We start from the raw sequence: 24,672 nt of genomic DNA, 5'->3' as shown, positions 1-24,672 counted from the left end.
TGTCAATCGTTCTAAACTTAATAATTATTCATAATCGTTGGGATTTAACATTCGTAAACCATCATATGATTATGAGGGACGCCGTAGTGGAGGGCTCCGGAAATTTTGACCGTCTGGGGTTCTTTAACGTGCGCCTAAATCTAAGCACACGGGCCACAGGCATTTTCGCCAACACCGAAAATGCGTCAGCCGCAGCCGGGATTCGATCCCGCCACCTGCAGCGTATCAGCAGCATAGTGCCTTAGCCACTAGACCACCGTAACGTGTAATGGTTTCATACTTCGTCTTATGAACTATTAGGTGACGTTTACACGTAATAAATTTATTTTGACCCATGGCCTGCACCCATATAAGATGGTGGGGCGTCGTTCTTCAGGCTGCGAACATTTCTACATTATCGACGTCTCTGCCGTATGGTAATTACGGGTGTAAAGCATAATATATGTATAACACCGCTTTCGAAGGTTTTACGAACGTGAGAATCCCATCTATATATGCTTCCCCACGTGACACACATGATGGCGGTGGCGCTCCCATCTACCTGTGTTCGTTCGCAGCGCAAGGAGGTGTTCTTGTCTCGCATCACTCGAGTTCCGTGTTTATTGGCGGTCTGTTTGCATGCACGCTGCACATTTCTTGTAATTGAGGCGAAAGGAAACGTTTCATCTAAGGAATTGAATCACACCGATACATACCGCAGGAACTCTATTGCGTTACAGCACAATTGATGTGCCATGGGCCCTTAAAAACACAAATTCCCCGCTCACGTGCCTCTATAGTTCAAGGCCTGCTGTTCGAATCGCCACTTCCTTTGTTTAGCCGTTTCAATTTAGATGCTGTTTTTCGGATAATCAGATTCTATCACTGGTGCCATTTTTTTGCGCACTTTGTTCATCCCTCTTGGAGAGAAAGTTTCCTTTCTCTCCATTTATGGCTGTTACATTGTTAATAAGGCATTGATAACGTAATATGTAAACCCCATTCAAGAGGTTCATCATGAAAGAATGCAAAGCGTGGACCGTAAGACACAAATACAACACAACCGCCGACTATCAACTATGTTCTGGGTCTACCTCCTTTTCCGCTGCTTTCAGTTGGTAGTCTTGTTCTCTTATCTTGTGCCCATGTTTACAAGCCTTAGCCTCGTTTACGATGAACTTTTCCCAATAATTGAGCTTCCTGTCGCTCTAATCAAGAGAGTTTGGCGTGAGATTATAGTTGATATGGATGGCATGCACCTATATAGAATAAGTCCAAATTCTGATTAATGCAAAAAGCACTTCAGTTCTATACCAGAAGCAAACACAGCATTGCAAACTCGGCGGCGTGCTGTTCGCCATGTCCTGCTGCAATCTTTTGAATGTCTCGTTGTGTAGCCTCAGTGAGATACTCTAGGGTGGCCACTAACAGGTGCGCAAGTTATGATGTCTATACAGTTCCACGTGGATAGTTATCGCCCTTCTTTTCTGCTTATCGGAGGGAGAGGTGAGGAAAATACTCCATTTTTCCGGGGCCGTATAGTTATAGTGCCATTTCCTCAGAATGACAGAGAGGTATGCTAGTTTGTAGGTACTCATGTTAAAATACTTGACGTGCAAGCAACACTGCGTTTGCGTTGTTTCGTTTTCCCCGTTATGATTGTGTTAGTGTGCTCAGTGTTTTCCTCACCTCGTCTAATTATTCGTAAAGAAGCGAGGTCATGATGAAATAGGCTTGACTGTAGGTGTGCAGAGTGGAAGGTCAGCGACATACACACGCAGGCTAAGATCTCTGCCTTTCAATAAAGAGCTCTCTCTCTCATAAGTGCTGCAACTGTTGTCGTTCACCGCAACTGTTTTATACGGGTGTCGCAGGGCCGCTCTGGATCACGATCGTGCCTGATCCCGATTGAATTTCGCCGTCGCTATTAGCTCTCTTATAGCATGCTGCAGAAGCGAGCCAATCACTGTTGAAAAATTTACTCCTAATCGGACTCGATCGCAATCAGCAGTGCACCGTGGGAAGCCGGTATATTGGACGAAGTATATCCTGTCCACTTTAGTCGTAACTATACTCAGTGTGCACGTCACCGAACGAATGCGGCGCGATTGCCTTTTCCATCGGTCGTCTAAACTGTGCCTACTGAGGAGGAGCCGTTCTCGTGTGGAAAGGAGAATGGGGGAGAGTGGTGTACGGTAGGGGAAAGGGGCGTGGCCAAGGAGAGCCGAGCAGCGCGTGCGTATCGGATTACCGCCGCGCTGTCCGCTCGTCGACGTTCGGCGTCCGCTCCGACGCGGTTCGACCGGCGACTTCGATCGCACATCGCCCGGACGCTGCGGAACTTCGGCACGCGTTCGTTGGTCGGACGCTTCTGCTCAGCGTTCGGTGACTCTCGGCGAACGCGACGCAGCGCGAACGAATGCGGTGCTCAGTGATCCGGCCATCGGCCATAACATGCTGAATGCGCCGGTTCTCGTCCTGCCTGCTCAGTGATCCGTAGCCTTCAGGTCTCATGTTGCAGTCTGTGATGTGTGCCGTTTGACTGGTCGTTGTGTGATTAGTGACCTTCGACGCTGGTGATGACGTCCGGTGACTACGCCACCGCGGATGAAAGCTTGTGCGGTATGGATGCGAAACTCGCATTTTGTTTCACTCGTTTACTTTGCCACTCTCACCCCCTATTATTTTGTTCTTATTCTATGCCGCGCGCCAGTTTGCAAAGATTAAGTCGCCCTCCTTGCGGCCCCAGTTCGTAGTTGATGCGTCAACTAAACTAATACACTATACTCGGCGACAACTTTTCTTGGCATTAGAGCGAAGGCTACAGAGCCAAATCACGTGCATCCTACCACCAGTGAATATAGTTCTGTATCTTCAATGTGAAAATACAAGAGTTCCTCCTCTATTTTCTACGTAGATATATTTGAGACAGGATGCAGCTCACACCAGTAAGATATTCGTATTTCTTTTAATTTATTCGTTGTGACTTCGTGTTTTTGAACGCGCGAAAAATTTCACCATATTACGCGAACCGCGAACGCTAAGCGGCGTCTGCGTCTACATGAAACGCTGATGGCGCGCCTCCGTCACTTTCCACAGCGTTACGAGACGCGCGCTAACACGGATTACTTGGCGTAAAAATACGTTTGCAGAAACTCCGCCCCCGTAGCTTTCCCTTCAGTGCCAAGAAACGTTGTCGCCGTGTATAGATCACCTGCTAACGCTACGTTAATGTTTTTTCAAGCGTATGCATTCTATGGCTATCCGCCGCGGTGGGCAAGGGGTTATCGTGCTCCGACTGCAAACCCGAAAATCTAATCCCGCGGCCCATGGTGTCGAAATGCCAGAGACCCGTGTTATTAGATTTAGGTGCGCGCTAACACCAGGTGGGCAACATTCGCGCTATAGTTTGACTGCAGTGCCAGGATACATAGCCTAGCGGATAAAAGAAAGGCTACCTTGAGACGGTGTCGTTGAAAATGGAACGCGACGCGCGCGTCTCGCGCCTGCATCTTTTGGCGGATTGTGCCTGGGATACATTGGGGACGCGAGTAAGCGTCTCTCTTCTGCGTGCCACTAACGGCGAATGTCAGAAACTTTGATACGGGGCAGTGTGAGCAACGCAGCTCCCTCTGGTCAGTGTGCGGTGCCTGTGGCTTCTCTCATCATCACAATGTGATTTTTCGACCTAAAGCCTAGCAGTTATTAATATATCATGTTTTTACAACACAGAGCAAAATATAGAAGACACTTTTACTTAGAACTGCGAGCTGGAGGATTGTTTGTTCATCAAATATGTAGATGTACTTCTTCCCTCTTTTCAAATTTCGGTAATTATTTATTTAATTTATTTTGTACCCTTCGTAACTAAGGCCGCGTTCACACTGAGCATGTGGCCGCCGAAAGTGCTCCGAATCCGGTTCGGCGGCAGCGAGGTCCGCCGAAAGGGCCCTCTCCGCGCCGATCGCTCTCGGACCGATTTTTGCGGCGTCTGCCGCCGAATCGGTCACCGCGGACCAATAGGAGTGCTAGTCAAGGAACTTTAAAAAATGGCGGCCAAGCCCATACTCACTTGTTATGCCGCAGTGCACGTGACTGAATGTTGAAACCAACGGGAGTTTAACCAATACTCTGTGCCCACCTCGCGTCCGTATTTCGTGGAAGAGGTGACCGAGCTTGCTGTTGGCGTGACCGAGCTTGTTGCAGTCTTGCAGAGCAAAACCAACCCACCAACGCCGCTGACGTAGGTGGTTTTTTTCTGCCCTTCGTGCATTACAAGACAGCCACTTGCCAGCAAAGTAAGCAGTGTACTGTCTTTTCTTGCTTCTTGCGTACGAGAATAATCGAAGTCTATAGACCACCCGACAGCGTAGTGACGTTTGCGAGAACAACCGAACGACAGCGCATCCATTCCGCGTTAGCCCGGTGGTAGATGGCATATTTGGCGGCTCGGGGGCGCGCGTCCATTGCGAACAACGCTGCGTTTCGGTGGCAGTGGAATTTCGGTCGCTGTAGAACGCAGATGTTTCAGTGTGAACTAGGCCTAAGCGCGGAAGGAATGTACCGGTGAATCAGAACGTTTTTCTTTGTTTTTTTTAACGCACAAAGTCGTTCCGCGCCGACGTGTAGTGCAACGCGCGAAAACTAACATATATGATCTCGTTCCTCTCGGTGGTTTACCCTGTACCGATCCGTCCGCATCGTATACGGTGTCACGTGCAATAGACGCAGCCAATATCCAAGGGCACGCCACAAAACCGCTCTGTTTTTTTCGCCCGACCAACGGGCGCTCGCGTCGAGGCCTTGGCAGAAGTCGAGTGATCGTAAATAACCACGCGCACGTGCTGTTTCGACGCTTGCGTGCACTGTACGCTCCGCTCATAAAACTAACTCACTGATTTACGACCCGGTCTATAGTATAGGCACCCGACAGTGAACCAGAGGGCGCAACGAAGCTCTTTGGGCCGCCTCAGCATTGTTGGTACCGACCGCCAGGGACACTAAGAAAATGGAACGTTCGCTGAACGCAGTGACACGCTGAAGTGTCAGTGCCCTTTTTGGCACGTTTGCAAAGAACGCTTCCTGGCCGCTTGCATAATCAGCCGTGACTAACCTGCTTACAACTAAAGAAGAAAAATGATTGCACGTGCAAGTCCGAGTTTGCTGCGTCTACTCGCTAGGCTGTGTGCTCTGGCGCTATCTTCAGATCCCGCAAACTGCATTGCCGCGGGTGCCTGTAAGTGCCGAATGGTGTGCATGCTTTGCTGGTAGCTGTGAAAACGCAGTGATATGCATACCTCCTGGGGGTATACGTAATACACAACCACCCAGGCATGCATCTTCCGTACGTATATCTGCACGTGCGATTACCTCACGAATCTGCTCGATGGTTGTGTACATGTAATGTCCATGTCGCGATTATTCGTTATAGACTTCCGATGGAGGCGGAAATGTTGTAGGCCCGTGTGCTCAGATTTAGGTGCACGTTGAAGACCCCCCCCCCCACCCAGGTGGTTGAAATTTCCGGAGCTCTCCACTACGGCGTCTCTCCTAATCATATGGTGGTTTTGGGACGTTAAACCACGCATATCAATCAATATTCGTTATATAGATCACGTTACGCATGCAATTTCGCGCTCTTAACCTTGCCGCTTTGTAGGCTTAACAACTTGCAGGGCTGGGCAGGGGTATACCCGGAAAAATATTTCGAAATACTGCAGGTGTTGAAATACACGAGCTGGAAACGTAAAATACATATGCTGTGATACGTTTGCATGTAACTTAAGGGGATATTTGGGACATACAGCTGCAAAAAGACGAAAAAAGAACCCGAATACAGTTTCAGAGATACTGATACAATAATACAAAACTGGAATGCATTTTTATGTCGAGGTTTTAGAAACGAGAACATCATGGCACGCTGTTTTCATAGTGGTCTGACCTTAGTGCCAACAAAACTATACTATAAGAGGGGTTGCTAACGGTATCAAGGATGACTCTAGTGGCTTTTTATCACCATCCATACTACAACCGCTCGAAAAGACGTGCGAAACAGCACCGTCCCTGTATCAGTTCGCATCTATTCGCTGAAAAAAGCGTATAACCTCGAGAGATGAATGAATATACAAAAAATGGAGTCAGTGGACGTAGAGTTTGTAGGATGCGTCAGTCTTTGGTTAAAAAAAAAACAAAACATAAACGTTTGAGTTCTACAAAAGGTTTTCTATTCCATGTCGGCTGCGAGTGTGATTGTAGATCATATGGGTGCGATGACCTTTATTGTTTTTGTGCACCTTTGATCTTTTTGGGCGTGCTTCGTAATATACAAGCAGAGATGCACTTCCGCTCTCTTCCTCCTCTCTGATGCGCCTGCTATTTCTGGGAATCCATCGCTCGGCATTTTATTGATCCTCTGTATGATATCTATAGCTACTCTATACAGAGTATTTTCAGCGGGGGTGTTCCATTCACGCTTCACACCTGCTCCTCTTTATTGACTTCAGAGATATTGGCTGTGACGCGCATGAAAGAAAATGAAAAGACTGGCATACTTATTGGCCGTGTCTTTTAGCGCTTGCCACTTTATAAACAAGCACTGTAGCGTGAAGCTCGATGTTAGTAGGCAATATACTTGCTGTATGAAGGCTACACTCTTGGTGCACTTATTAGTTTTATTTTAAAAAGTTAAATAACAGGCTGTTGCGTTCTAAAACGACGTCATGATTGAGGCTCCCCAAACTTCAGATACAAGTGCTCGAACAAAAAATAAACTCACGAAAAAAAAAGCTTTTATTCGATGTTGGGACTGGGTACCGGTCTTTTGCAAAACTCGTCCCTGGTCGAAACGTCTTTGCTTTTTTTTTTTGTACGAACGCTTGAATACTTTTTTTTACTTATTTATTGTCGGATCGAAGATAAATTGGGGGACCCTTAAGCTTCGCTTTTTAGAGTTGAACGCGATAGTGATATTGTGTTCCTGGTATGTATTCGAAACACTTATTGTATAAAATCTTTTCGGACTTGCTGTGCACCCACCACGTGACCTTAAGGGTGCAGTAGCGTGTGGGCTTTTCGTAGTGGGTGACTGGCTTTAAACTCTGAGAGAGGGAGAGAGAGAGAGAGAATTTATTTACAAAAAGTTTAAACTCTGAATTCTTTATGGTAACCCCATGTTCTGACACCCAATGGAAATATACGTTTGTACAACGCATTATTACGGCAACATTTCATGCTGTATTGTGAAGCGCGCATTCAGGACGCGTTTGCTTGTAAAGTATGAGAGCTACTTTCACTGCATTTCCAAGTAGGAGAATTTGTTTTCACTGTACTCACAAGCAGAAACAGGAATCGTACAGGAATATCACGATGACATTTCATGTTATTATTTCCATGCATTGAAGAAGAAGAAAAGTGGAGGCATGGCTGTGTGGTAGCGCACATATTTAACTATTACACTGTAATGACTTAACATTACATAACGATTACACCGCAGTTATTCAAAAAAAGCCTATTATTTCTTTTCTTTCAATTTTTTTCACCTTGTGCCAAAATAATCCCGCCAAGTCAAAACAAAGTAATCCTATTTCTCTAGCCTGGATAATCTTAAGGTACTGACTTACATTAACCGCTGGCTTCTTGGCCAATCCTCCTTACTGGGTGAGAGGCACTAAAAATGACCAAGCAAGCAAGCACACCCGCTTGTCATGCAAACGACCCGGGTTCGATTACCACTCGGTCGCAGAATTTTTTATTATTTATTTTATTTGTATCTTACTCCATTTTTCGGTTAGGCAAAGATGACGATTTCTCGCTCACAACCAACGACGCCGACATTGCCGTCGACGCCTGAATTTTCGCAATACGAGCTCTTTAACGCTGTCGCGTTAAAACTGCACTTTGTCAAATACATACAATGCATGTGCCTATGAAACTACAGTCTTTCTTTTTTCCCTTATAGTACTGTTTCTGCCACATCCAGGTACATGCTTAAGCTCTTATATGGTGGAAGTCTTTGGCTGTTTTGTCAGTTCGATTAAGTCAGATAAAGGTAACCTTTCCGAACGGAGTCAGTGTTTCATCCTCGAAAACATCGCACGTCGCACTGGCGGTTGAGATGTAAGATTGCACGCGTTGTCGGGCAGTATGTATGCATTGTACGAGTATCTATCTATCTCCTCCCAGCAGCCGTGTCTCGTGCAGAGCACCGCGGTCTGCATAGAAACGCGAAACCGCTTCTCCGCTCTCCTCCGCAACTGTTGTCTCTAAGCCGGCGATTCGTGTATAGTATAGCTATGCGGCGATCCAGGTATAGGCATCGAAAGGCGACGGAGGGGGATCGTAAATCAGCGCCGGTCGAGGTGAGGGTCAGAGCCAGACGCGCCCCTTGTACACGGCTCTTCATCATTCTGGCACGCGCTTATATACACTTCAGCGCGCATACCCGTCTATATGGTCGGGCCGTGCAGCCTGTAGATTTTAACGCGGCTGTGACGACCCCGCGTTCGTTCGTGCATTCGTTTTCCCGACAACCGCGACGAAATCGAGAGGTGAGTGAGAAAAAAAAAAGAAAATGGCCGCCGAATCCAACGTGACTGACTGCATGCGCTCTATACCTCTGTGATGTCAAATACACCTGCGATTCCGACATTCGTACATGTTTGTGTCGATGCTTTCACGTTCGGGCTTACGTGGAAACCCGTTCGTTGGCCGTCTCAACCTCTTGCACAGTCGACTAGCGCTGGGTATGTATGGTGAAGTGCCGCTTCATGAGAGCTATAAGACATATTGTGACATTGGCTAGCAGGTAAATGTGAGACGCATTTGAGCAGTAAAAAGCTGAGCTGCAATAATCAAGACATTACCCGGGCTCCATGGTGCATCTTTTTTCCCCCCGTTGAAAACACGTGGTTCATTCATTTGGTGATCCCGTCTTTTACAACACAAAAGCTGTTATGAGATCACAACAAGCGTTGCTGCCGCCGGTGTCCGTAACCAACATCGTGCAAAATAAGGGAAAAGCTATATGTACACAAAAAACACCAAGGGCACAACGGGGTTCCAACCGTGTCCCCTGCCTGCCAGCCCAGCATTCTACCACATAGCTACGCTGGTGCTTGATATGTTCAGTTCTCGTTCTGTATGCCATGGCGAAAAAAATGGGGGGGGGGGGGGGGCACAGCTTCTTTATGGCACCTCCTGGCTACGCCATTGAAGTCACGGTTCGTGCCTTTGCTGGGAGAGGCCTTCAATGCACTGCAGGCTGTGGACATTGACACGGGCAGACGGCGATAAGGAAGGCTTGCTGTCGGGCATGTGTTCTGTCGTACTCGGCAAATTTCAACAGAATATAGACACGGTATTGGAACGCCGGCAACACCTAATTGGGCAGTTTTAAAATCGCTCTGCCACAAGGCGTGGCACTTCGCTTGCTAGTGTACGAACATGCTCTCGGCAATGTTTCCTGCGTTTTCCTGTCGATCTGTTTCTCTCTTACTTTCCACACATTTCGAAGACTCGAGTGAAGCTTCACTTCGCGAAGCCGGTTCTGGGTAAATTTAACCGCGCTGCTTCGTCGAACTAGACATAGTTCAATGTTGATTGGTATACACGTATGCGAACTGTAAGTTATGTTTGAGTCCTTATATGGACGAAAAAAAAAAAGACAGAACAGAACGAAATTGATATGATGACCTATTGGCGAGGTCGCAGGTGGCAGAGCATACGGGGATCGAATTGGTTCGTGGCTATAAATTGAACTGCTTGTCTTTTCTGCGTTCCTAAATTGTCAACAATAAGTCAATGTCGAGAAACAATGTTCTCAATTTCTATTTTTTCTATAACCACAATACCTTGTTATCATTGCGAGGCATATGATGGGAGTTTGGACGATACATTCAGTGACGTTAGACTTCTCTATACAACTCGGATATTGAGCTGAATTTATTGCTCGTTGCGCGAGCGTGCTGTCTGTCAATCGTGCCAAGATTTTCCGTGCTTTCTGCGGCACTTGTTGCACATGACGAGAAATGAATACTCACAGGGTCGCTTATATATTCGCCTAAAATAACTTGAGAGTGACGGCCGTCTTCTTTTTCGGGGTATATTGTGTGCAGTGCTGCAGGTCTCTGGTCTTGTTTGGACAAGTCTGAGAGTGACAGCTTATATAGGCCCTGCACAGCGAGGAATGAGGCATGGGCAACAATCTTCTTAGGGTACAATGGTGCTTGCATATCTCGTTGTACGTGCAGACATGCTCACATCGCCCAGGAGATAACGCGTTATCCGGCTCACGGTGAGTCAAACCTCGTGCATCCGAAATGCGCCTCCTCATTCGGATTGTTCGAAGCACCCTCAATGGTTACAAGGTGTGCATGAAACCAGAGCAATGAGTTAATTTTGAGGTCGCTGGCATTTTATGATAATTTTTTTATCATCCGGGCTGACGATGATGCTGCGTGACGCCCGCACTCATTTTTCGCGTTGGGCGAGACATCGAAGGTTTTCTTCAGAATTTATAAAGCGAATGACGATAAGGAAGTATCGAACGTTACGCGGCATCACAATCGCCAACACATGTGTGGAAAGGCCATCGAACAACACAGAAACTGCGTGTTTACATCGGCTGCGCGTCAATTGACTGATTGATAAATGCGGCATCAACGAACGACGGTACCACAGCTGCCGAATCCTCTGGCTGCTTTCACACTTTTCGATCCAGTTATCTCGGCGACATGTGTGATTCTCAGAACGTTCGATACCTTAGAAACCTTTGACAAGATCGATATGATCCTGATGCGCGTATCCGCGCGAGCCGTACAGCCGCAGTTCAAGCGGCGACATTTGGACCGTGCTTGAAGCGAGTGCAAAAATAGCTTCTCGGAACATGCACTAAAACTCAGTTTTATCTGAAATCGGTGGCACAAAGAGCGGATTTGATCGGGTTTGGCCGCATAGCACGCGTAGAGCAGATTTGAGGTTGTTAAAGATCGCACATGTTTTCGGTCAGCGCGTATAAATAGTTCTAAAACATTTACCTCAACTTAACAAATATGTACTTACATAGACGTTTGGCCACCTATGCGGGTGGTGTCTTCAATGTATACGCTGACATCAGATGAGTGCAGGGTCGCCCAGTCCACTGATAGTATAGACAGTGGACTGGGCGAGCTCCGCCCATTTGATGTTTGTGTATACTGAGGATGTCACCCGCACAAGTTGCCAAACGTCCATGCAAGTATATTAGATTTTCGTTGAGTTCATTATTATTATTAACACCCGGTTTCGCCAATCGAACCGGTGTTGTGCTTTCTATTGCCGCGTTATATACCTGGTAACTGCTTAATCTTACCTGCCCGCCCAATTTTCTGTCCCTCTCACACACATTTTGTTCAGTTAAGTCTGATGGGTAAATATCTTAGAATAATGATCTCATACGGCTTTTGGAAAATTGTGGCGCATATATATGTAGTATTATACTTGCTGGCATGTACTGAAAGTGTCGCTCCGTATCCGTAACGGAATTCACATGCATATTGTCACACAGTGTTCACTGTACATCTGTGTTTTGCAGACTTTTGACCTGACGTAGATAGCCTGTCGATTATAGGGTGTCTCACTGACGAACTTCAGGACGTGGCTTCGATACCCGTCCGCAGCGGCCTCGTTTAGAGGGAGCCGAAGTGAATGTAATAGTAATATCTGGAGTTTTATGTCCCAGAACCGCGACATGACTTCGAGAGACGTGATCACGAGTGAAGAGCTCCGGAAATGTTGACCGTCTGATGTTCTTTAACGTGCGCTGACTGTACGCGTAGCTTTACCATATTGGCCTCCACCGAAATGCAACCGCTGTGGCCTGAATCGAACTCGTGACCTTCGGTTGAGCAGTTGACCACACTATACCCGAAGTGAAAGGAACGTCCGTCTACTTGGAATCATATTCGTGAAATAAACCGAAAATGGCTAAGAAATGGAGATTCACAACATTTTAATTGCTGCGTGTGAGCTCATCAGTCATTCTGTTCTCGTTGAAGGGGAGGATGGGTCGCTTGTTCGCGGCAGCTTGCAAGCGAGCCCAGCCTGCGCATCTTCACCTGTTTTGTCATCGCGCTATCGACGTACGGCGCTCGTAACCGTTGGCGGTTGTACTGAACAAACTTTTTCCGTCTTTTTAGTAGGAACATTATCAATACTGTTTTCGTCATTCATCTGAAGCTTGACGATAATTATAGCGCGAGAACATAACGGCGACACAGAGACAAGAAGGACACGAGTGCTCCTGTCCTTCTTGTCTCTGTGTCGTCGTTGTGTTCTGGCGATATAACTATCGTAATGTCATACCAACTAGCCCAAGCTACCACACTTCTGAAGCTTGAGTCAAGCGAAAAGCGATCACGAACAACGGAACAGCGCACAAGGCGAGTGCATGCTATGTATTCGCTCTACGGCGGGCGTCAAAGAGTCCTTGCCGTGACGTCACCCAGGCCTCCCACCAGGTGCCGCCACTCCTGCTTCTCGGAGCTAATAGTGAACGCCATGCGTATCCGTTCCCGGGTGAAAGAAGGCGCGCCACAGTTAAAGGTGCCCTGTAGCGTGTGCGTCTAGAATGTCTCTCTGAAGGAACGTGGGCACTCAATGAATTCTCGATATCATCGCGTAGGTTGCAACTTGCAAGCGTAAGCGATCGATACACTTCAAAAGTCTGAGATGACATGCGTTAGGGCCTTCAATTGACATTTTATTTGTAGTTTAGAGCTCAAAGAGCATGAACTCTGCATGTGGCTTCTATCTCCCCCACCTGTATACATTTCAACAACACGCGTGAATCTTTCGTATTGATCATCAGCGCGTGTCTTCGTCATCACAGCTCGTTCTATAAACTTTAATGAAGTGATTCATTAAGCGCAATACGTATCTGTTTGCCACAGCTTCTTCGCAACTTCGTAATTGACTAGAAAGCTTTTTTTTTCGTTATCACATTAGGGCACCTGTCAACTATCGTATCTCTCAAATCAAATAGCCGCGTTATCAATGAATATCGCAGAATGTCTACAACAGAACTGTTTCGCGTTAAAATTTCTGACGGTGATGACTCTGGTAAACGCGACCTCCGCCTGAATGACTTTTCCTATCCGAGTTCGGATCATTGTAAAATACTTTAAACAATGAAGTGGAAACAGTCCACGCTTCATCTTTCGAGAGTCGATCTGTCACACGATATCAAATATCACTAAACCCTTCATTCTCTCGCAGTTTATATTTTACCTCACTTTTCCCTGCTCATCGGGGCCAACCTCATTCGTTGACTTTGCTGTCATTTCTTCTTTTCGTTTTTACTCTGTGTACACATCACACTTGATATTTATCGTGATCGTGTGTACTTGAAAGACGTTACAAAACAGCTAAGAAATTTTACGTTCCGGGGTATGTGCGTTCACTAGCATTAGCGAATATACGGATGAAGACGGTGACACTATATAATAGCACTTTTCCACGCCTCTACATTCGATCTATTTCCCGTCTGTTCACCGTCTGTTCCCTCTACATTCCACCGCACACGCAATTCACCGTAAGCGATTTAGAATTAATTTTAGACCAACTACCCGAACCTTTTGTGATAGCAGGTGATTTTAACGCACATAACACGCTTTGGGGTAGTAAAACAGTTGACTCTAGAGGACAAACACTTGAAGATTTTATTTTAGCCAACGATGTTTGTCTTTTAAATTCTGGCGCTGCCACTTACTGCTCCCCAAGTTCAGGAGCTATGAGCTGCCTGGACCTTGCGCTATGCTCTCCAGCGCTGTTCACAGATTTTAAATGGAAGGTAATAGATAATCCATACGGTAGTGACCACATGCCTGCACTCATCAGTCTAACCACAGCACTTCCTACCATACCCTCCAGACCACCCCGCTGGCGACTTCATTTGGCAGACTGGGCTCTCTTTACCGATCAAGCCAGTCTGGATAAAGAGAGTCTAGATAATCTGAGCGTAGATGAAATGAATCAAAGGATTACAACGTGTATAATCGCGGCAGCAAAGAGAGCTATCCCTCAGTCTTCTGGTTGCTTAAAAAAGAATTTGAAGCCCTGGTGGACGCACGAATGTACAGAAGCCAAAAAACTCCAAAATAAAGCCTGGGGTATCTTCCGGAGGTACCCGACGTACGATAACCTCATCTCCTTCAAAAAGGCGAAAGCGAAAGCTAGATATGTTCGTAGGCAAGCCGAGAAAATCTCCTGGCAAAACTACGTTTCATCCATAAACAGCTCGGTCACATCCAAAAGAATGTGGGATCAGGTTCGCAAGTTTAATGGCAACTACGCTGCCTATACCATCCCCTTTCTTTCAACAACAGGTACTCAGACATCCCTACAGGAACAGGCAGACCTATTAGGGCTTCACTTTTACAACATATCTAGCTCAGCAAACTATTCAGAAACGTTCCTAAGGCACAAGCAATCTATAGAAAAACAAAAGCTTCCTACAGCAGGTTTCTTAGACTTGCCATACAATGCGCCTTTAACCATCCATGAACTGAACACAGTACTCTCCACAGGTAAAAAAACAGCGCCTGGTCCTGACACAATACACTATGCAATGCTTGCCCACCTGTCGCCAAAAACAGTCGAGGCCCTTCTGTTTTTCTTCAACGTTATTTGGCAAACTGGTCGAATGCCCACGGATTGGAAGAAGGCCATTATAATCCCATTCCTAAAAACGGGAAAAGATTCTACATTAGCAAACAGCTATAGGCCAATCGCACTTACAAGTTGTCTTGCAAAAACCTACGAGAGTGTCATTAACATCAGGCTTACGTACGTCCTCGAAACAGAAAACTCACTAGATATCCATCAATGCGGGTACAAAAAAGGTTGTTCAACAATTGACCACCTAGTTCGGCTTGAAAACACAATACGAGAAGCTTTCTTACACAAACAACACTGCCTAGCAGTCTTTTTTGATCTTCAAAAAGCCTACGACACTACTTGGAGGTATGGTATTTTACGAGACTTGGCGGATCTGGGAATCCGCGGCAGAATGCTTAACTGTCTCTTCGACTTTTTGTCCAACCGAACCTTCCAGGTCCGCCTTGGCGTGACACTCTCTCGTGTATTTACTCAAGAAAACGGTGTACCTCAGGGGTGCGTTCTGAGCACTACACTTTTTGTTGTGAAAATGAACTCTGTAAACAAAGTTATACCATCCACACTGATGCATTCTCTGTACGTTGATGACCTCCAGATTGCGTGCCGCGCGTCTAACATGGTGACATGTCAACGACAGATTCAAATCACGTTGAACAAACTAACACAATGGGCGGAGAAAAACGGCTTCTGTTTCTCCGGGGAAAAGACAGTTGCCGTAGTGTATTCTCAGAAAAGAGGCTTGCAGCCGGACCCAATTCTTGAACTGAATGAAACAGTCCTACCAGTTAAACAAGAGCACAAGTTTCTAGGAGTCATATTTGACAAGAAACTTAACTTTCTATCACACATTACCAGTCTAAAAATTAAAGCGACTAGGGCACTCAATGTCCTCAAAGTTCTGTCGCGGAAGCGGTGGGGCGCTGACCGTAAGTGCCTTCTGCACATATATCGTTCATTGGTGCGTAGCAAATTAGATTATGGAAGTGTAGTTTACGGTTCAGCGAGACAATCCTACCTCAAGAGACTCGACCCCGTACATAACAAAGGGATACGCTTGGCAACCGGTGCATACCGGACCTCGCCGCTTCCCAGCTTGTACTCCGAGAGTAACGAACCGGCACTGGACAGCAGACGAACGCAGCTAATGCTTACATATGTCCTAAGAGTTCGCTCATCGCCAAACCATATATGCTACAACATTATCACACACTGTGACAAACGACTCCATTACACAAACAAACCAAACGCAATAAGGCCACTTATACTCAGATTCGAAGAAAAATGTCGCGAGTGTAACGTCCCTACAGATGCCCTTTCTGTTACTAAAAGGCCAAGAAGGCTGCCTCCCTGGAAAAACTTTACGCAATTTCTTGACCTCTCATTGACACATCTCAAAAAACAAGGTACACCACGTGAACACATACTGCAAGAATTTCGCATCGTTCAAGAAAGGTACAGCACATACAAAGAATTTTACACTGATGGCTCCAAAGCGGCTAGCTATGTCGGTAGCAGTGTCGTCCAAGGTGCGTGGGAAGAAACAGTCAGATTACCACGGTTTGTTTCAGTTTTTACTGCTGAATGTTATGCCTTGTGGATGGCAGTAAAAAGAATTGAAAGTGCTAGATACAAGAAAGCAATACTTTTTACGGATTCCTTGAGTGCATTGAAGGCCCTCCATATACGCTCTCAATACGAACCCTTCATCGGCGACATTTTAAGCGTATTATCGCGTCTAAGTGAAGGACAAAATATCCGGTTCTGCTGGGTCCCAAGTCACGTCGGGATACCCGGAAATGAAAGGGCAGATCAGTGCGCAGCAGCAGCAAAGAACTTAAGTATCTCGCAAGTAAATGTTCCCGTTAGGGATAGTATCCGCGCAATCCGTACAGCGCTAACATCTAAATGGCAACGGGAATGGAATATGACAGGCAACAACAAACTTCAACTAATCAAGCCATTCCTAAGTGAATGGAAGTCATACTACCACCAAGAACGTTTTATCGAAGTAATCCTGTGCCGTCTTCGAATTGGTCACACGCACATCACTCATAATTACTTGTTAAAACAAGAAAAACAGCCAACATGTGATAAATGCGATGAACCTCTAACAGTGTTGCACATCTTGCTTACATGCGCACATTTGGAAGCACATCGAAGAAAACATTTTTACACCTTGTACAAGTTACGCATTCCACGTCACCCCATGTTCCTTCTAGGAGATGACGCGCTGATACCCCTAACTGACGTTGTCAACTTCCTGGATGACACCAAATTTCTAAATAAGTTATAAGAAGCACGCCATCGTATTTGTACGGTACAGATCTGCAAGATTCACGAACCTGTGTGGCCACAGCACGGCCTCTTGCGAGAGGTCAGTGTTGTGACAGCTTCTTCTGAACACAGCACTTACCTCCTGGTCCTTGCGCACAAGGACACAGGTGAGGCGGGAGTGCTGGAGCGATCCCCTTACATTTTTTGACAAAATCACCTCACGCACATACCATACCCATTGACCACACCATGTACCATGTCCATAATTTTAAAAGTATACACATTACGCGATTGGTTTTAGGTCTCTACACAGCCGCACAACATTATTCATTTTATTCCATTAGTCATCGTTAACCGCGCATTCATAGTCATGACCATTGTAAAGGAAAAATCACTTGGACGACGAAGCACAATTTCCCCTGACTGACGGATTTACTCCCTCAGAGAAAATAGTTTTTCAATCAGACTTTCACAGCACAATGTATGCCGAGCTAACTAGTGACGTTTTTTTTTTTTTTTTTTTCACCATGTGGCTGGCGCAGCATAGCCTTAGTTGCTTTTGCGCCACTAAACCCAACATAACTAACTAACTAACTATTTCCCTGCTTCGTCGTATACAAGCTTCAAAGGGGGGGGGGGGTAATAATAGCCTTAGCGACGCCTAGTCGAAACCCAGTGTTCAGTTTATATGTCACTGCGTGTTTGTTTGTTTATTATACTTTTGAACACAATTGATATGTCGTGTTTAATGTCCCAAAACCACCATATGATTGACAGACGTCGTAGTGCATGGAGGCGATGGCGATTGTTATAGCGTGATCTCAGAACAACGACATCGTCATTCTGAGCTCGTGCTATAACAAATGCTATGTCCTACCAACTAGCCCAAACCTCCATGCTTCGCAGTGCAGGGCTCCGGAAATTTAGACCACTGCGGCGTTCTTTAACCTGCACCCAAATCTGAGCACACGGGCCTACAACGTTCCCGCCTTCATCGAAAATTCAGCAGCCGCAGCCGGGATTTGATCCCGCGACCTTTTATGAACACAATTAGCTCTGTGATCCGGCGAATGTATCTAGCTTCGTTTTGAGACAATGATGTGAATTGTGGCACTTTCTATATATAGTACGTGCATTAAAAAGCTTAGACTTCTTACTGAAGTCTATAAGACAAGCGTTCAGCGGTTACATAACTGCACCCTTGGTAAAACAAAGGTTATCGATTTTTGTTAGGTTCTTTTTTTAAATCCTGACTTGGGACGCTCATAACGCTCTTTGAACATACTCGTTCACTCTCATTACTCTCTCTTCGCAGGAGAGTCTTGGGAAGCTCTACTCTCTAAAGAGGGTTAAGAGAGAGTTACATCAGTGCGCTAATCCGTCCATAGGATGAAACAACCATTCGTTTTCAGTTTTTTTTTTTCCTGTTGATTGCCTGCTGCTGCCCCCCCTCCTTCCTCTTTTTTGTAGTCCTCGATGAGAAGGCCTACTGGTGTACCACTCTTGGCAACTATATATAAAGCTGTTTCGTCGTGTGTTATCCTCATTGCTGTTACGATACGGCGTTCCGGAGCTATCAAATCGATAATGCTTTTGGACTCAGTCACTGGAAATTGGTTCAATTAATTTATTAACTCAACATGACAGGCAGCTGTGTCGAAGTATTCAGCTTCAAGCCTCACACCATTGTATGTTCGACGGTGATTTTAAACGTCATAATTACTATTTTCCGCAACCGCATTTTATTCGTCATTTCGCTCCCCCTTTTTTTTCTTTTCCCTCTTTCTCGTCTTTCTTGTCCCCTTCCCTAATCCCCCAGTGTAGGGTAGCCAACCGGATGTCTTTCTGGTTAACCTCCCTGCCTTCTCCCTTTTGTTGCTTCCTCCTTCCTTCCTCGCTCCCTCACAGACAACATGCAGGCAAGTGTTTCTACGCTGGCAGATCTATCCGCTTTTAAATGATGTTTTTCTCCGTCTCGCTCCCGTGCTGTGACGTATCGAACATATTCCTGGCGCAGAAACGGTGCTAGAAAAACGCTCCTCTCTTCAACTTCCGGTCGCGGGCGGCAATTTCGAGACCCCAGCCGTGCCGGAATCGGAGGTTTTCCGATGTTCCGCAACGTACCGCCCCGCGTTAGCCTGCCGGTCGATCTCCGCAGCCTCGACTTGAGCCGTGAAACACGAACGCCCCGCGAGTCAATCGTCTACACCGGTCGGTCGCACGAGGAGCGAGGGGGGCGCGGTTTGGCGCCTTCGTCCGGCTGTCATTTCGACGGTCGTCCGGGTTTCGGTAAATGAAAGCTCAGGTGCGCGGCGGAAATGGTCTAACAGGGAGGAATAGCGCCAGAGGTTGGCAGTGGCTTCTGAGTGTGGGTGTGTGAGTGTCCGTGTTGCGTGGCCGAGTCTTGCGCGTCGATTTCACGTTTTTACTACACGTGCGCGCGCTATATTTGCTTCTGAAATTTCGCCATCGCCCTCGTGTTGTGACCGCGTGCGTTTTGCTTCTCTCTCTCTCTCTCTCTCTCTCCGCCTTCGAACCGAAGACTCCGGAGTCAGTGGACCGTGGCGATCGGTAATCTCTGCTTTCACGGTGACCCTCGCCCTGCAGCTGTATAGCTGCGGCTTACGCGAAGCATCTTTCAGCGGTGGGCAAGGTTACCCGCGGTTAAGATGCGTCGCCCGTGTATAGTTACGACTTTGCGCGCTGTGGGCTGTCGAGTAAGAGAAGAATGGCGCTCGAGAGAAAAGTTTTTGCCTTAGCCCCTTTGTGTGGTGGTAACCGCCCTCCAACATTGAAGTGTACATTTGAAAGTATCTTAACTTCAAGAGGCGCAGACGGCTAGCTGCTTCAATAGTGGCTTTTTTCTGCATCGAAATCCAGTTCACGTTTGGGCTTTGTTCGAAACGTAAACCCGGCCGTCGCCACACAAGGCCAGTTTCGCATTCGTCGTAGTTTATTTATAAGGGGGCTTATAGTCGATTACTCTTTAACTGGTAGCTGCATCATTGAGAGTAATTTGAATTGTCCAGCTGTAGCACACTCGAGATCATGCGCAACCGGTCTTCGCTTCAGTGGAGAAACCTGAGATTTGACGCGTTGCATCTGCGTGCACGTGGTAAATGAGTTATACAGTAGAATCAGTATGAGCGCGAAACCGCCCCCCCTGCGGGGTCAAAGGCAGCTGCGTGCGGCATCTTTGTAAACGTGTGGCGCAGCTTCGTATACAAACGTCGAGGCGGGGCTGTTGAAAGGGAGAAGTCGGCAGCCCGCGTGGAACGGGACTCGCTGAAGCGGCTGCGTCGGTCTCTCTCTGGGTGGCCCGTTATAGACTGGCGGCGATCAACGCACGGTGGCCGCCGTCGCCCCAAGGTCCCGCTGCGTCTCGACGGCCCCTGTCGCGAACGATTAGGGGCGAAGCGGTCTCCATCGCTGACAGTCGCTGCTAGGACACCTCCTCGGCGCGCCAGAGAGGATTCCGCAGTCAACAATCCGGAGAGGCACACGTCAGCCGCCGGCTGTCTCAGTGGTGGCCACCCTCGTCAAGAGGGCGCCGTCGTCGCAAACCCGTGGGGAGCCATCGGGCTGAAGGAGTTGGTTACTGTGTATCGCTTCCTTCAGGTATCCGAGTTGCGCGTCTCAGCGCCGGGTTGCACAGTTGCACGTCTCAGCGTTGCTAGCAATCAGGCATTGCGGTGGAACTGGGACTCGGGCCATTTTTTTTTGTATTTCTCAACGCCGCCTTTGCAGTGAACTATAGATTAGCCGTGGCCATCGACTGTCAAGCTAAATGCCGGTATTCGACATGCCAAAAGTCGATGAAAGACATGGTATAAGCATGTCACCTGCAAAAAAAGAGCGTGGCTTCGCCGCATAGCAGCGGTCGGTAGCCCGATGAACGCGCAAATCTGCTACTATGGAGGCGTGGCTTTTCTCGCACCAGTTATCTCATATTTCACTACTTCGCAAGTTCTGAAATAAATTCCGTAAGTCATTCCTAATACTCTGGTACGGATAACAACTTTAGCATGTAAACTCTGACAAGTGTGACTTTTACATCACAACCGTTATATCTGCTTAAGTGAGGATTTTTTTTTAGTGCTTCGCATTTAATACGAAACATCCGAACTGGATCTTTCGTGTTTTGAGTTTCTTTATAGCAATGTTGATGTTATTATTATTTCCAGTACCCTGCAGACGCAGCTTGTATTTTTTTTTCTGGAAGCCGCTTGGCTTTTTTTTTTTTTTTTTAGACAATAGTGTTGTCCGACACAATGACGCATTCTCGGTGCAGCTGCGACCGTGAAACGAATTGCTCCTGCCGGGGAGCCGAGTCTGTAGTCTCCGTTTTTTTTTCTCCCACTTTTTATTCTTTTTTATCCGTCTGACTGCACCTTGCGTGCCGTGTACGCTTTACTCACCGTTTGCCTGATTTTAAGTTCTTTATTTATACACACACACAATATCGCACTTTCGGTCGTTCACCTCTACGGATGCTACTGTCGAGTTGTGTCAGCTGACCAAATAAATGACTCCTTGCAGTTCGAATTTGTACATCGTTGGCGCGACTGTCTTTTGCGGTTGTGTGGTTTCGGAGAAGGGGCGGTGATGCAGTTGGCTTCACAACATAACCCAGAATTTTGTTCATCGTTCCAAGTTTGTTGTAATGTAATCGTCCTTTTGTCAATCGTCTTATGGGCACAAATGTTTTACCAGTTGAACTTTGATATATTTCCTGTACTTATCACTCACTCACTCACTCACTCACTCACTTATTACTCACTTATCACTTATCAGAGTTATTTGTTTCATCTATCCCAGCAATATGATATATTTTTTAGGTGGTCGGCAGCCCGAAGAGAGTTTCTTGTAGTTGTCTACTAAGAAAAGTTCCGTTTCATGATATCTGAACTCAACATTGTTGCTGTCTCCAAATAACAAAGGCAGCTGTATCATGACCACTGTCACTGCACATGCCGATTTGTTTCATAGTACTCGAATGACATCAGTGCTCTGATTATGTTGTTCCTAGTTTACGTATGTTTCCGTTATTAAACTTCGGTCGCATAGCGGTCAATCCGTACGCTCTCCTTCTTTCTTTTTTTTTTGCGTTGCCGTAGTTTTCTGCGCCGATGTCAGGCACGCACCCGCCCCGACAAAACGGACAGCACAAAACGAAATCAACAACAGCAACCCGAGTGTTACTGCCCTACTTAATCGTCACCGCAAGCTTTCGCGAACTTTGTTCCACTTGTATCGCCGTCCAGTTATCGCTTATAAACGCTACAATGCCAAACAGCCAGATCGTCGGGAATCTGACAGGCCAGCACGCATATTTCAGAGGATGTGTGGGCGGGTGACGTGGGTGGCATGAGGCTTGTTGATGGGTGGGGAAAGACGCTGGGGAGGGTGCGTCACATTTCATTATTCTTTCTTTAAAACAAAGGAACCTTCACTCATAGAAGAATAATGCAGTTCTTTGACTCTTCTTTGTGTATTGCGACCTGCCACACAGGCGACTCTCTTTGAAGATTTTACTCCCTTTTCAAAAGTCACAGACCCAAAAGGGAGTTAACGAGTCTCCTTTTAAAGTGAATCACATACGTGGTAAGACAGGGTTCGCCGTTCGAAGAGAGTAACACGTACTCCTATTTTACTCCTAGTGTTGCGCGTCGGATGCGGCTCGTCTGGCGCTATCCGGAGACTTGGGACGGCACCGACGATCGGGATTCTTCTTCTTCCCCGGAGGAGAAGGGAAAGTCGTATTGGCTCGACCTTCGAAGGCGATTCCGCGGGGCGCATTTTTCGGGGGTCCCTTTTCTTCTCTCCGCGTGCGTTCGCGGCGATGCGGGGGAGCGGTCGCTCCCTGTCGATGGATTCATTGAGCGCGTCACTCGCAGCTCCCATTAAATGAGTAACGACTTCCGCTGCTGCTGCCGCAGACGCTGCTCCGTACTCCGGGGGCCACCGCTGGGACCTCTCTCTCCCTTCCCCGCCGTCTCTCTTCCGCGGCCTCGCGTTTCCGTATGCGTCGACTACCGAGCGTTGCGTGTCGTGTGTGTGCCGTGCAAGCTTGCCTCGTGTTGCCCCTCCCTTCAGTTTACCCTCGTTGCCACACCCAAGATCGCACGAGTGGCACTTAACGTTGCTCTAGTGGCCCGGCAAAAAAAAAAAAAGAGCCTTGTTTCCGAACTCCCGACGTGTTCGGACGTTTGGTCTGGTGCCACTGCGGAGAAGGAGGGGGAAACAGGGGGAGGGGGTCTCCCATGTTCATTTTGCCGCTCTTCGAACATGTGTGGTAAAAGCAATAAACAGTTTAGTTGCGAGAAAGCGCTTGTCCTGTCTTCCTGTCTGTTTTCGTGCGCTTTAACTGATAGTTATACCGTGGTAAAAGCGGCTGGCCGAGTGGATACAACGGGCCCCCTGGTAATGGAGTACGTGCTTCGCGCTCTCTGGCCACATAGCGTATACGGCGAGGGTCACTAATTGACGACGCTCCATTGGTTCGATGAGCACAAAGCGTCACGTCAGGTGTGATCGCTTCATACGTCGCTGAAGATTGAATGCGTGGACAGTGTAATCAGAAGCGTAGAAGGCGTCTAGTGAGTGCCAAGCACGGCTGAAAGCTCATGCGCGCGAACATTTATTTTTGTTCGATGGCGCTCGTAAGAGCGTGTATATTATACTGTTGTGAAATACCGCCAGCTCGTGTTATCTAGTGCGGGGAATGTTGAGCATGTTGTATTTTCAAGGCTAATCGCCTGTTAACGCCATCCACAGCAGCCTTACCACGTTAAAAAAAGGAAGGATAAACGATTTCCACCGATTGAAGAAGAATGGCGATTTGGGCTAGTCGGTTTGAATTCATGATAATTTTGTTGTCCTCTTTGCCTTCCGTGCCTCGAATTTCGTCTGTTTCTTCTAGCACATTCGTGCTTGCGCTGCAACCCTTATTATCATGAATTCCACCGATTGGTTGGCTCGCATGTCTTTTTAAATGATGTTTCCGTATTTTTATTTAACGGTTACTTGTTTTCACATCGAACGCCTCCTGTGGCATCAGCAGTCGCATCACGTGTGAAGCATTGCTTGTCGTTGAGCTCAGTGGTTAACGAGCAGGAAAGCAGTACTTTGCCGCAGAAAGAAAAAAAAATGCAGTCTTGCAGGAGCAGGAAACGTTCGTCTTGACTCATATGCCACCCGAGCGCAAGATGGCACAGAGAGACGGCGTTGTTTCGTTCTCGCATCCATATAGGATCGAGTATACAAGCGCGACGCCGGCAAGTTGGTATCGTGTTCCAAACCCAGGGCTGCAGCAGTGCGTCTGCAACACTGGTCGCGACGCGGGCCAGCCGCTCCCGCGCCAAGATCGATGATCTCCAAATGGTTTCATTAATAGGATCGCGGCTCATTTTTCTGCGAGTAACGAGTGCCATAGCGCGGGCTTCGAGCACCAAACGAGAAGGACGCCGAACGCAGAAGGCGCCTCTATACCCGATCGTCTTCCCCGCCACAACAGCTTCGCGTTTGTAGTGTACTTGTTCGTGCCTATATATACGCCCTGCCTCTTTTCGATATGTGCTTCGAGGCTTGCAGCGTGTCCGTACAGCGATGCGTCGTGGAATCGACCGTCGTTATGACATCTGGCGTCTTGTGATCGCTGTTATCGATACGGAACGGCTTTGATGGGAGATTTTGAACCACCGTCTTGTTCTGTTGCCCGCATATGTGATTGCGAATCTATGTTTTTGCCACGATGGCGCAGTGGTT

The 24,672-nt window shown here is 47.2% G+C and overlaps 1 protein-coding gene across 3 annotated transcripts in view; it reads left to right on the top strand.

Moving 5' to 3' along the window:
• The window catches only part of ct (homeobox protein, cut), a 699,473-nt gene that overhangs the window by 570,649 nt on the left and 104,152 nt on the right, over nucleotides 1-24,672 (top strand). The window lies entirely within an intron of this gene.

The sequence above is a fragment of the Rhipicephalus microplus genome, chromosome 3, assembly GCF_043290135.1.
Source record: "Rhipicephalus microplus isolate Deutch F79 chromosome 3, USDA_Rmic, whole genome shotgun sequence".
Lineage (NCBI taxonomy): Eukaryota > Metazoa > Arthropoda > Arachnida > Ixodida > Ixodidae > Rhipicephalus > Rhipicephalus microplus.
Note: the sequence above shows the minus strand (reverse complement) of the source record. Positions and strands in the feature narration are given on the sequence as shown.